Source organism: Cannabis sativa, chromosome 5 (genome assembly GCF_029168945.1).
Source record: "Cannabis sativa cultivar Pink pepper isolate KNU-18-1 chromosome 5, ASM2916894v1, whole genome shotgun sequence".
In the NCBI taxonomy this organism is placed as follows: Eukaryota; Viridiplantae; Streptophyta; class Magnoliopsida; order Rosales; family Cannabaceae; genus Cannabis; species Cannabis sativa.
Window position 1 is genome coordinate 16,322,196 of NC_083605.1, and position 10,613 is coordinate 16,332,808.

Here is a 10,613-nt window from a genome sequence, read left to right on the forward strand (position 1 = left end):
ATGAGTCAGCCCTTGAATTTTCAAAATTCCATTTCATCAGTGTTGTTTTTAGTTGCTCATACCAGGCCCTTGGTGCTTGTTTCAACCCGTAGATGGACTTTTGCAGCTTGCACACATAGTTAGGTTTGTCGGGGTCTTCAAAGCCTTGTGGTTGGACCATGTAGACATCTTCATCAAGTGTTCCATTTAAGAAGGCATTGTTTATATCAAGTTATCTTATATCCCAATTGTTTGCTACAACAATCGTTAGAACTATCCTGACTGTTGACGCTTTGATTACCGGACTAAAAGTCTCTCCAAAATCTACACCCGGTCTTTGATGAAATCCCTTAGCAACAAGGCGAGCTTTAAGTCGTTCAATCGATCCATCTGCATTTAATTTAATTTTATAGACCCACTTGTTACCAACAACATTGTAATAGGGTGAAGGAGGTACCAAATACCAGGTTTTGTTCCTCTTGAGTGCAACCATTTCAGTATTCATAGCTGAGTTCCACCCCTTGTGACTAAGTGCTTCTTGAACAGTTCGAGGCTCACAAAGATCAGCTGCTGTAGCAGTTTTAGAAAGCAGAACTCGAGGCTTAAATATTCCTGCCTTTCCACGAGTAATCATGGGATGTTGTGGTATTCTTCTTTATTGAGCGAATCTTTGAAATGGCAGCAGTGTTCTCAGGTACAGGTTGTTGTGTTTCAGGTTCTTCAGGGTAAGGTGTAGATCGATTCAAAGCAGGGCTAACATATTCAATATTAGGAGATGAAAGAGGACTTAACTCTGAACCTGAATCAGGAAAAGGCATAGCAGATATAGGAGAACCAAGATCAGAATTAATGCAAACCTGATTTTGTTGTGAAGGCTGCTGAGATGGTGATTCTGCAGAGGACTGTGTTGGCATTGAATTAAATGGCAAATTGACCCAAGAATGTGGAGTTGCAACAGTAACTTCTTTTTCTGGTTGATGGTTATTGAAGAAACCATGTTGACAAGTGTATTCCTTTTCATTGAATATAACATGCCTAGAGATATAGATTCTTCCATGTGAGCTAAGGCATTTGTAGCCTTTGTGAACATCACTAAATCCTAGATTCACACATTTTGTGGAGTGGTATTGAAACTTGTGAGTTTGGTAAGTTCTTAGACAAGGGAAACAGGCAGACCCGAAGACTTTTAATTGTCTATAGTCTGGTTTCTTTGAGTAGATAATCTCATATGGAGATTGATGATTGAGCACAGGAGTTGGCAACCGATTAATTAAGTACACGGCAGTCTGAAAAGCATCAGACCAGTACTTTTGAGGCATAGAAGCCTGGGCTAGGAGAGTCAAACCGGTTTCGACAATATGTCGATGTTTGCGCTCTGCACGGCCGTTTTGTGCAGACGTATTGGGACACGAATGATCAAATAGAATGCCATTTTGAATAACCAGACTATTGAATGCTTGATACTCACCACCTGAATCACTCCTAAGTTTTTTTTATTTTCCTTCCAAACTGAGTTTCGACCATGTTCTTGAACTGCACAAAGGCAGCAAGAGCATCAGACTTGCTCTTAAGCAAATACAGCCAAGTGAATCGGCTATGGTCGTCAAGAAAATGGATGTAGTAATGGTAATTGGTGTGTGAAGCTATGGGAGCAGGCCCCCATAGATCGGTGTGAACTAAGTCAAGTAAATTAGCAGCTTTAGATTGAGAATTTTGAAATGGTAGAGCATGAGATTTACCATACTGACAAGCATCACAGAAATGTTGAACTTCATTAAAAGGAAACTTTACATTTGACATTTTTAGAACTTGATTGAAAGCATTTACAGAAGGGTGTCCTAAACGTCTATGCCAAATGTCTTTTAGGGAATGATGATTAGCTAAAGTTACTGGTGGCTTGGTCACTGCTACAGCTGAGAAAGGAGAATGACTTTGAGATGATTGTGGAAAAGGATTGAGTTGGTACAAGCCATCTTTAAGAGTCCCTTGCAGAACCACCTTCCCCGTTCTTTGATCCTTCACACAACAAAAACCAGAGAAAAATTCCATAGAGACGTTATTATCTGCTGTAAGTTGAGAAACACTGATAAGATTTTTCGAAATGTCAGGAACATGCAGCATATTGTTCAACAGTAATGGTTTTGAGGTATTAGTTTGAAGAGAACCTGTACCAATATGAGAGATAGGCAGTTGACTGCCATCTCCAATTGTAATCAACTCCTTACCCCCATATTCGGTTTTGGTTTGGATCTTGTTAGGGTCTGAAGTCAAGTGGTTACTCGCACCACTATCGGCATACCACGAGTCATCATTCAGCATCTCTGGTGTGGCTATTAGAGCTGAGAACTGCTTGTCTTGACTACCACCAGTGTTAGGTTGTTGCCCCATATAGCTCTCATCGTATCTGTTATAACAGATTGCTGCTGAATGGCCATATTTCCCACACACTTGGCAAGTGGGTTTTGAGCCATTTCCTCTTCCACCACGGCCACGGCCTCTATAGCTTCCTCCTCTCGAGTTTCCTCCAGTTTGTTGCTGACCTCTGCCATTGCTTTGGTTAGAGTTGTACCTTCTCTGACCTCCATTGTTGCTGGATCCACTTGAGCCTGGTCTTTGAGCCATGTTTGCAGTAGCATTGTTCACAAGCTTGCTATTGACAGAGATACCATTGAGTCTTTCCAAACGATTGTCAAAGCTGAGGAGAGAGCTCTGTAGTTGCTGCCATGATAGATTGCCTTGCGACTCGATTAACACCACAATGGAGAGGTATTCTGCATCAAGGCCAGAAAGTACATTAGAAATTAAGTGTCTCTCAGGATAGGGTTCACCTGCAAGTGCCAATGAATCTGCCCACATCCTTTTCATCTTCAAGTAGTCAGCCATGGATTGAGAGCCTTTTCGAGTAATCTGTATTTTTGTTCTTAAGTCATCCATGTTAGCTCTTGAGTGTGCTCCATAAAGTTCTTCAAGAGCATTCCACAGACCAAGGGCAGATTGACAACCCATGACCTCAGAAGCAATGGCTTCTGTCATAGACCCATACAACCAACCCATTAAGAGTTGGTCATGTACAAGCCATGTCTCATAATCTGGATTTGGATCCATACCAGATCCTGGAACTCCTTCGACTGGTGTGCCTGTGAGAATGAACTCGGCTGGGGCTGGTCGAGAACCATTTATAAAACCTTCCAAGCGATGTCCTCTTATGATTGTGTTTACCATTGTTTTCCACAGTGGAAAATTGTTTCTGTCGAGCTTCAAGGAGAAGGGCTGGCTCAACGTGTTGCTGAAAGGTGTTGCAACCGGAGCTGGGTTTGATATGGAAGAGGTTTGAACCATGACTGAGGCTGGAGTCTGATCACCAACGTTCGGTGCACTTGATTGATCCTGGGGAATCGACATTGCGTAGGCAAGGGCGGCTCTGATACCAAGTTAAATTTAAGATAAATGCAGAATTAATTGATCAGCTCAAATCGAGACTGATTGCAAACTTTTCATTTATAGAACCAGAGGAATACAGGGGAAAAACAAAGATACAATCTCAGCCTTACACGTATTACAGATCACTTTTACCACACAAGAATATTCTCCCAATCATGCCTAACGGTATTGATTGTACAGCTGGTTGTTACCTCGGGAATACAATATTCCAACAACTTAGGAGACACCTCACCACAGCAGACAAAGACAATAATACCCCTGCTAATATCACTCTGTAACAGGGGTATGTAGAACAGGTCTGGAAGGTTTGAAAGAGTTTGGGTTTGAATTGAGTGAGAAATGGATTTTTGAAGTTTCCTGCACGGAACCGGAATTTCGGTTCAGTGAAGCCTGCAGCAACCGGTCTACCGGTTGGGGGCTTCCAGGAATTCCCAGAACCAGAATTCTGGTTGTAGAACCGGTCTACCGGTTGGGGAAAATTTGGGAACCCTAGTTCTTCCCATTTTCATGTTGTTTAGGGTATTGCCATGCTTTTTATCGATAGGAAAACTTCTAGTTTCTAGTTTAAGTCCCCGGGAAGTGATTTAGCGTATCACTTATCAGTGTTGTGATTGTTATGGTTTAGGAGCCCGTAAATCGCAGTGCAATTCGTTCCACTCAGGTTGACCGGCACACCTGAATTTAGAATGGAGGTAAGATTAGTTTAACAGTATGCATATGTATTACATGTTTAGCGTGCATGTTAGGAAGCCTGTTAGATTATATTAGATATGTATGTTGGCTTCGTACCATCCGACACTATCACTTCGGTAAAGCTAGAGTATGACTAGCAGCTGGAGTATGACCAGTGTACCGAGTATAGGCTGATAATATGGTTAGTGGTACTGTACTGTTTGACCGTATCACATCGGTAAGGCTAGAGTATGACTAGCAGCTGGAGTGTGACTAGTGTACCGAGTATAGGCTGATACTGTAACACATCGGTAAGGCTAGAGTATGACTTGCAGCTGGAGTATGACCAGTGTACCGAGTATAGGCTGTTACTTTGTCAAAAGTACCGTCGTACGAACGTTCGGGACTCAGTATCGTGTGGGACACGACAGTTAGGGTTGTGGTCAGGGGTATGGGCGTATGATCATAACCCGGGATTTATGTATGATTATGATTTGTGCTTTTCTTACTGAGTCTGTCGACTCACAGTGCTATGTTTATGTGTAGGTAAGGGCAAGGCTAAAGCTGAAGAACTGTGAGGACGAGCCGATGAACATTGTACATGTCGGGGCGGTTAGGCCTGGAGAGTACGATCCTCGGGACAACAGCGCTTTTGTAGTTAGTCGTTGGGTGACAAGTATTTTGTAATAGACAGTAAACTTTTTGTAAAGTATTTTGTAAATGGGATCCCAAAGTATTTTGTATGAAATATTATTTAAGTTTAATTAAAAGTAAAAATCTTAATTAATCACGATTTCCATAAAACCTCGTTAATTAGCAACGAGCTGCACAGTACGTTTAAAAAATCATGTAATACGCTTATGCTAGTTAGGGTGTTACAATTTGGTATCAGAGCCGCCAGGTTGTCTTCCGAAGATCTTCACGACATGTACAATCATCATCAGCAGTTAGCTCGTTCTACGGTTCAGTAATCTTTTATTGCTTTAGTAGTTTATTTAATAATATGAATTAAGAAAAGCCTGTTAGGAAGCATGTTAGTAGCCTGATAGTAGAATAGGCTCATGTTTTTAATTTTCAAATTTAGCGGCATCAGTAAGCTCTCGTTGATCATGACCTGATATGCCAACTCTTGGTTTCGCAGGCTGTTCAGACTAGATGGATGCCAGACGAAATACCAGGAGTCAGGGCAACTCGGTCGGGTCAAATCAAGGTCAAGGAGCTCAGTTTCCCCCAAATGTTAGGGGCCGAGGTAGAGGTCCCACGGGCAGGGCTCGTGGTCGGGATGATGTTGACCCGCCACAAGCTGCCCAAGCTACTCAAGCCAATTAGGAAGCCCAGAATTGGGAAACTAGGTTTGCTGAAATGCAAGCCAGAATAGAAGAGCAAGATAGTGAGATTCAAAGATTGAGACAGCAGGGTGCTCCTGCAGTGCCTGTGCCAGAAGTTTCAGTGGCACCTGCCCCTGTTGTCCAGGCCGAACCAGTAGTAGCAGCTAACAGAATGGAACCCCTATATGAAAGGTTCCGGAAGCAGGCACCTCCGGTTTTTTTGGGAGGTTCAGACGTCATGAAAGCCGAGCAGTGGCTAACAGTGATTACGAGGATTTTGAACTTTATGGGTGTCACCGGGAATGACAGGGTGGTGTGTGCCACCTTTCAGTTTCAAGAGGATGCGTTGGTCTGGTGGGACATGGTGTCCTAGATACATGATGTCACTACGATGACCTGGGAAAAGTTCCAGGAACTTTTTAACGCAAAGTATTATAATGAGGCCATTGGAAGCGCCAAAAGGAAAGAGTTTACTCACCTGACCCAGAAAGAAAATATGAGTGTGACAGAGTATGCAACTCAGTTTGATCGGTTGGCGAGGTTGGCCTCAGGAATTGTGCCAACCGATTTCAGTAAAAAGGGAAAGTAATTGGATGGACTGAATGTGAAGATTAGGCATGACTTGATGATTACTACAGACGATAAGACCACCTATGCTGAGATGGTGGAAAAAGCACTGCGAGCTGAGGGCGCAGTTGGATGTATGGCAGAGTCAGTTAGGACTCCAGTGAGTGGCGGGGCTCCTACCCCTACTGCATCAGGCTTTAGCAGGGGAGGTAGTGGTTCGGTCATGGACTAGAAAAGGAAAGCATCCACTGCAACCAGTGGCTCGGGGCAGAACAAGAGGTTCCGGGGGAACCAGAGTCGAGGCGGTCGTCAGGGTAGTGCTGAGACCCGTTTTTCGTACCCAGAGTGCCCTAGTTGTAAAAGGCACCATCTGGGTGAGTGCAGAGGTCAGGGGTGCTTTCAGTGTGGCATGCCCGGACACTACAAGAGGGATTGTCCCTAGCTCAAAATAGAAGCACCAAGGGCTCTGGCAAGACCACTCCAGCTAGGGTGTTCGCCATTACGCAGGCTAATGCAGAAGCCAGCCCTTCAGTGGTGACAGGTCAGCACTCAGTTAACTAATTCATTTTACTCAATATTGTTTGATTCTGGGGCCACACACTCTTATGTGGCTGCCAGAATCTTTAGTAAATTAGATAGACCATATGATAGATACAAATCGGGGTTTGGAACCCTATTACCTGGCGGAGAGTTAGTTATCTCCAAAAGGTGGATTAGGTCTATGCCGATCAGAATAGACGGTAGAGAGTTAAGTGCTGACATAATAGAGATGAGCTTTGTAGATTTCGATATTATTCTAGGAATGGATTTCCTATCCAAATACTCAGCCAGTATTGGCTGCAAGAGGAAGGTGGTAATCTTCCAACCGAAAAGTGAAGAACCATTTGTATTTGTTGGTTCGGTTCGGGGATCTCGGATCCCGGTGATTTCGACCCTGTCAGCTAGGGAACTACTATGTGGCGGCTGTTTAGGGTTTCTGGCCGTGGTGATGGACACCACTCGGCCATATACCATTCGGCTAGAGGACATCAAGGTGGTTCGGGAATTTCTAGATGTTTTTCCCGAAGAACTTCCAAGTTTACCACCTTAGCGGGAGATTGATTTTGTTATTGATTTGGCACCCGGAGTGGAACCGGTTTCCAAGGCTCCGTTTAGAATGGCTCCAGCTGAGCTTAAAGAATTAAAGATTCAGCTTCAAGGGTTACTTGACATAGGGTTTATCCGGCCTAGTGTGTCACCCTGGGGAGCTCCGGTATTATTCGTCAAGAAGAAAGATGGATCTATGAGAATGTGCATCGATTATCGAGAGTTAAACAAGCTAACAGTGAAGAATAAATATCCACTACCTAGGATCGATGATCTTTTCGATCAACTTCAGGGGAAGCAGGTCTTCTCCAAGATTGATCTCCGATCGGGTTATCATCAGCTGAAAATTCGAGAGGAGGACATTCCAAAGATGGCTTTCCGTACTAGGTATGGACATTACGAATTCTTGGTTATGTCGTTTGGACTGACCAATGCTCCTGCAGCATTTATGGATTTGATGAATAGAGTATTCAAGGATTTCCTTGATATTTGTGTAATTGTGTTTATCGACGACATCCTTGTGTACTCTCAATCAGAAGAGGAGCACGAGTTACATCTTCAAATGGTTCTGCAACGGCTTCGGGAACACAAGCTTTATGCCAAATTCAAGAAATGTGAATTTTGGCTATCTCAGGTGTCTTTCTTAGGGCACATTGTTAGCAAAGATGGGATCAAGGTGGATCCACGGAAAATAGAATCCGTCAGGGATTGGCCAAGACCGAAGACAGTGACAGAAATTAGAAGCTTCTCGGGTTTAGCCGGTTATTATCGTCGGTTCGTGGAAGGGTTTTCTAAGATCTCAACACCCTTAACCGAACTTACGAAGAAGAATCAGCGGTTTGTGTGGTCAGATAAATGCGAAGCTAGTTTTCAGGAGCTGAAACAGAGGTTGATTACAGCTCCAGTGCTAGCTTTGCCTTCAGACAAAGAAAAATTTGTAGTTTATTGCGATGCATCCAGACAGGGTCTGGGGTGTGTGTTGATGCAAGCTGATCGGGTTATCGCTTATGCCTCTCGTCACTTAAAGGATTATGAACAACGATACCCGACTCATGACCAAGAGTTGGTCGCGGTAGTTTTTGCATTGAAGATTTTGCGGCATTACCTTTACGGAGAAAGGTGTGAAATCTATACCAACCACAAAAGTCTCAAATATTTCTTTACTCAGAAAGATTTGAATATGAGACAGAGGCGTTGGTTGGAGTTAGTGAAAGATTATGATTGTGAGATTCTCTATCACCCCGGGAAGGCCAATGTAGTGGTCGATGCCTTGAGCAGGAAAGGTCCCGGGCAGGTAGCTAGCATGATTCAGATCTCACCTCAGTTAGCAGAGGACATGGTCAGATCTAACATTGAGTTCGTGGTAGGCCAGCTTCACAACTTGACGGTGCAATCTGATCTATTAGAAAGAATTAAAGTCGCTCAGATGACTGATCCAGAGTTAGTAAAGGTTAGAGAAGAGGTTTCAGCTGGTCAAGCCAGGGATTTTTCAGTGTCAAACAACGGGATGTTATTGTATAAAGCTAGGGTTTGTCAACCGGATAGTGTGGAACTCAAGAATGAAATCTTTGAAGAGGCTCATTCTACCCCTTATTCCCTACATCCTGGCACCACCAAGATGTGCCAGGATCTTAAATCGTACTTCTGGTGGAGCGGTATGAAGAAGAATTTGGTAGAATTCGTATCGAGATGCCTAACCTGTCAACAGATTAAGGCTGAACATCAGAGACCAGTAGGGTTATTACAGCCTTTAACCCTACCTAAATGGAAGTGGGAGGATATCACGATGGACTTCGTGGTTGGGTTACCTAGAACCACAAGTTTATTCGATTGCATCTGGGTTGTGGTGGATCGATTCACGAAGTCTGCTCACTTTCTGCCTGTTAGAACAACCTATTCAGTGGACCAATTGACAGAATTGTACGTTAAAGAGATAGTAAGGCTTCACGGGGTACCGAAGTCTATAGTTTCGGATAGAGATCCGAAGTTCACCTCCAAGTTTTGGCAGAGATTGCAACGGGCAATGGGTACAAAACTAAAGTTCAGTACAACATTCCATCCTCAGACAGATGGGCAGTCCGAAAGGACAATGCAGATATTGGAGGACATGTTACGAGCCTGTGTTATGGATTTTGAAGGCTCTTGGAGTAAATATCTACCGTTGATAGAATTTTCTTACAACAACAGTTATCAGAGTACGATAGGGATGGCTCTCTATGAGTTGTTATACGGTAGGAAATGTAGGTCTTCTATCCACTGGGATGAGACAGGGGAGAGAAAGTACCTAGGTCCGGAATCAGTACAGCAGACCAATGAGGCAATTGAGAAAATTAAAGCTAGAATGCTTGCCTCACAGAGTAGACAGAAAAGTTATGCAGATCCGAAACGCAGAGATGTTGAGTTCCAAGTAGGGGACCATGTGTTTTTATGGGTGTCTCCAATGAAGGGGATCAAACGTTTCGAAAAATGAGGCAAGTTATGCCCTAGGTTTACAGGACCTTTCGAGATTCTCGAGAAGGTAGGTCAAGTGGCATACCGGTTAGCGTTGCCTCCAACTCTTTCAGCAGTTCACAACATATTCCATGTCTCTATGTTGAGAAAGTACGTTTCAGAATTGAGGTAAAGTTCGTTCCACTTAGGTTGACCGTCACACCTAAATTCAGAATTGAGGTAAGATTAGTATAATAGTATGCATATGTATTACATGTTTAGCGTGCATGTTAGGAAGCCTGTTAGATTACATTAGATATGTATGTTGGCTTCGTACCATCCGACAGTATCACATCGGTAAAGCTAGAGTATGACTAGCAGCTAGAGTATGACCAGTTTACCGAGTATAGGCTGATAATATGGTCGGTGGTACTGTACTGTTTGACCGTATCACATCGGTAAGGCTAGAGTATGACTAGCAGCTGGAGTATGACCAGTGTACCGAGTATAGGCTGATACTGTAACACATCGGTAAGGCTAGTGTATGACTAGCAGCTGGAGTATGACCGATTAATGCAGAGTATAGCGTTACTTTGTCAAAAGTACCGTCGTACGAACGTTCGGGACTCAGTATCGTGTGGGACACGACAGTTAGGGTTGTGGTCAGGGGTATGGGCGTATGATCATAACCCGGGATTTATGTATGATTATGATTTATGCTTTTCTTACTGAGTCTGTCAACTCACAGTGCTATGTTTATGAAATATTATTTAAGTTTAATTAAAAGCAAAAATTTTAATTAATCACGATTTCCATAAACCTCGTTGATTAGCAACGAGCTGCACATTACGTTTAAAAAATCACGTAATACGCCTATGCTAGTTAGGGTGTTACAAAAACACTTCGCCCCTCTCGATCACTAACCTCTCTACCCACTTGCTTCATTACATAGTTGATTTTTTTAAATTAAGGTGTCGTTTGCTAACACTTTTTTTAATCAGTTTTGCATTTTTAAAATTAAAAAAAGTAAAAATATTTTTTCAAAAACATGTTCTATAAAACTGTTTTCACTTTTAAATTTTTTAATTGAGAATCAAAATTTTAATAACA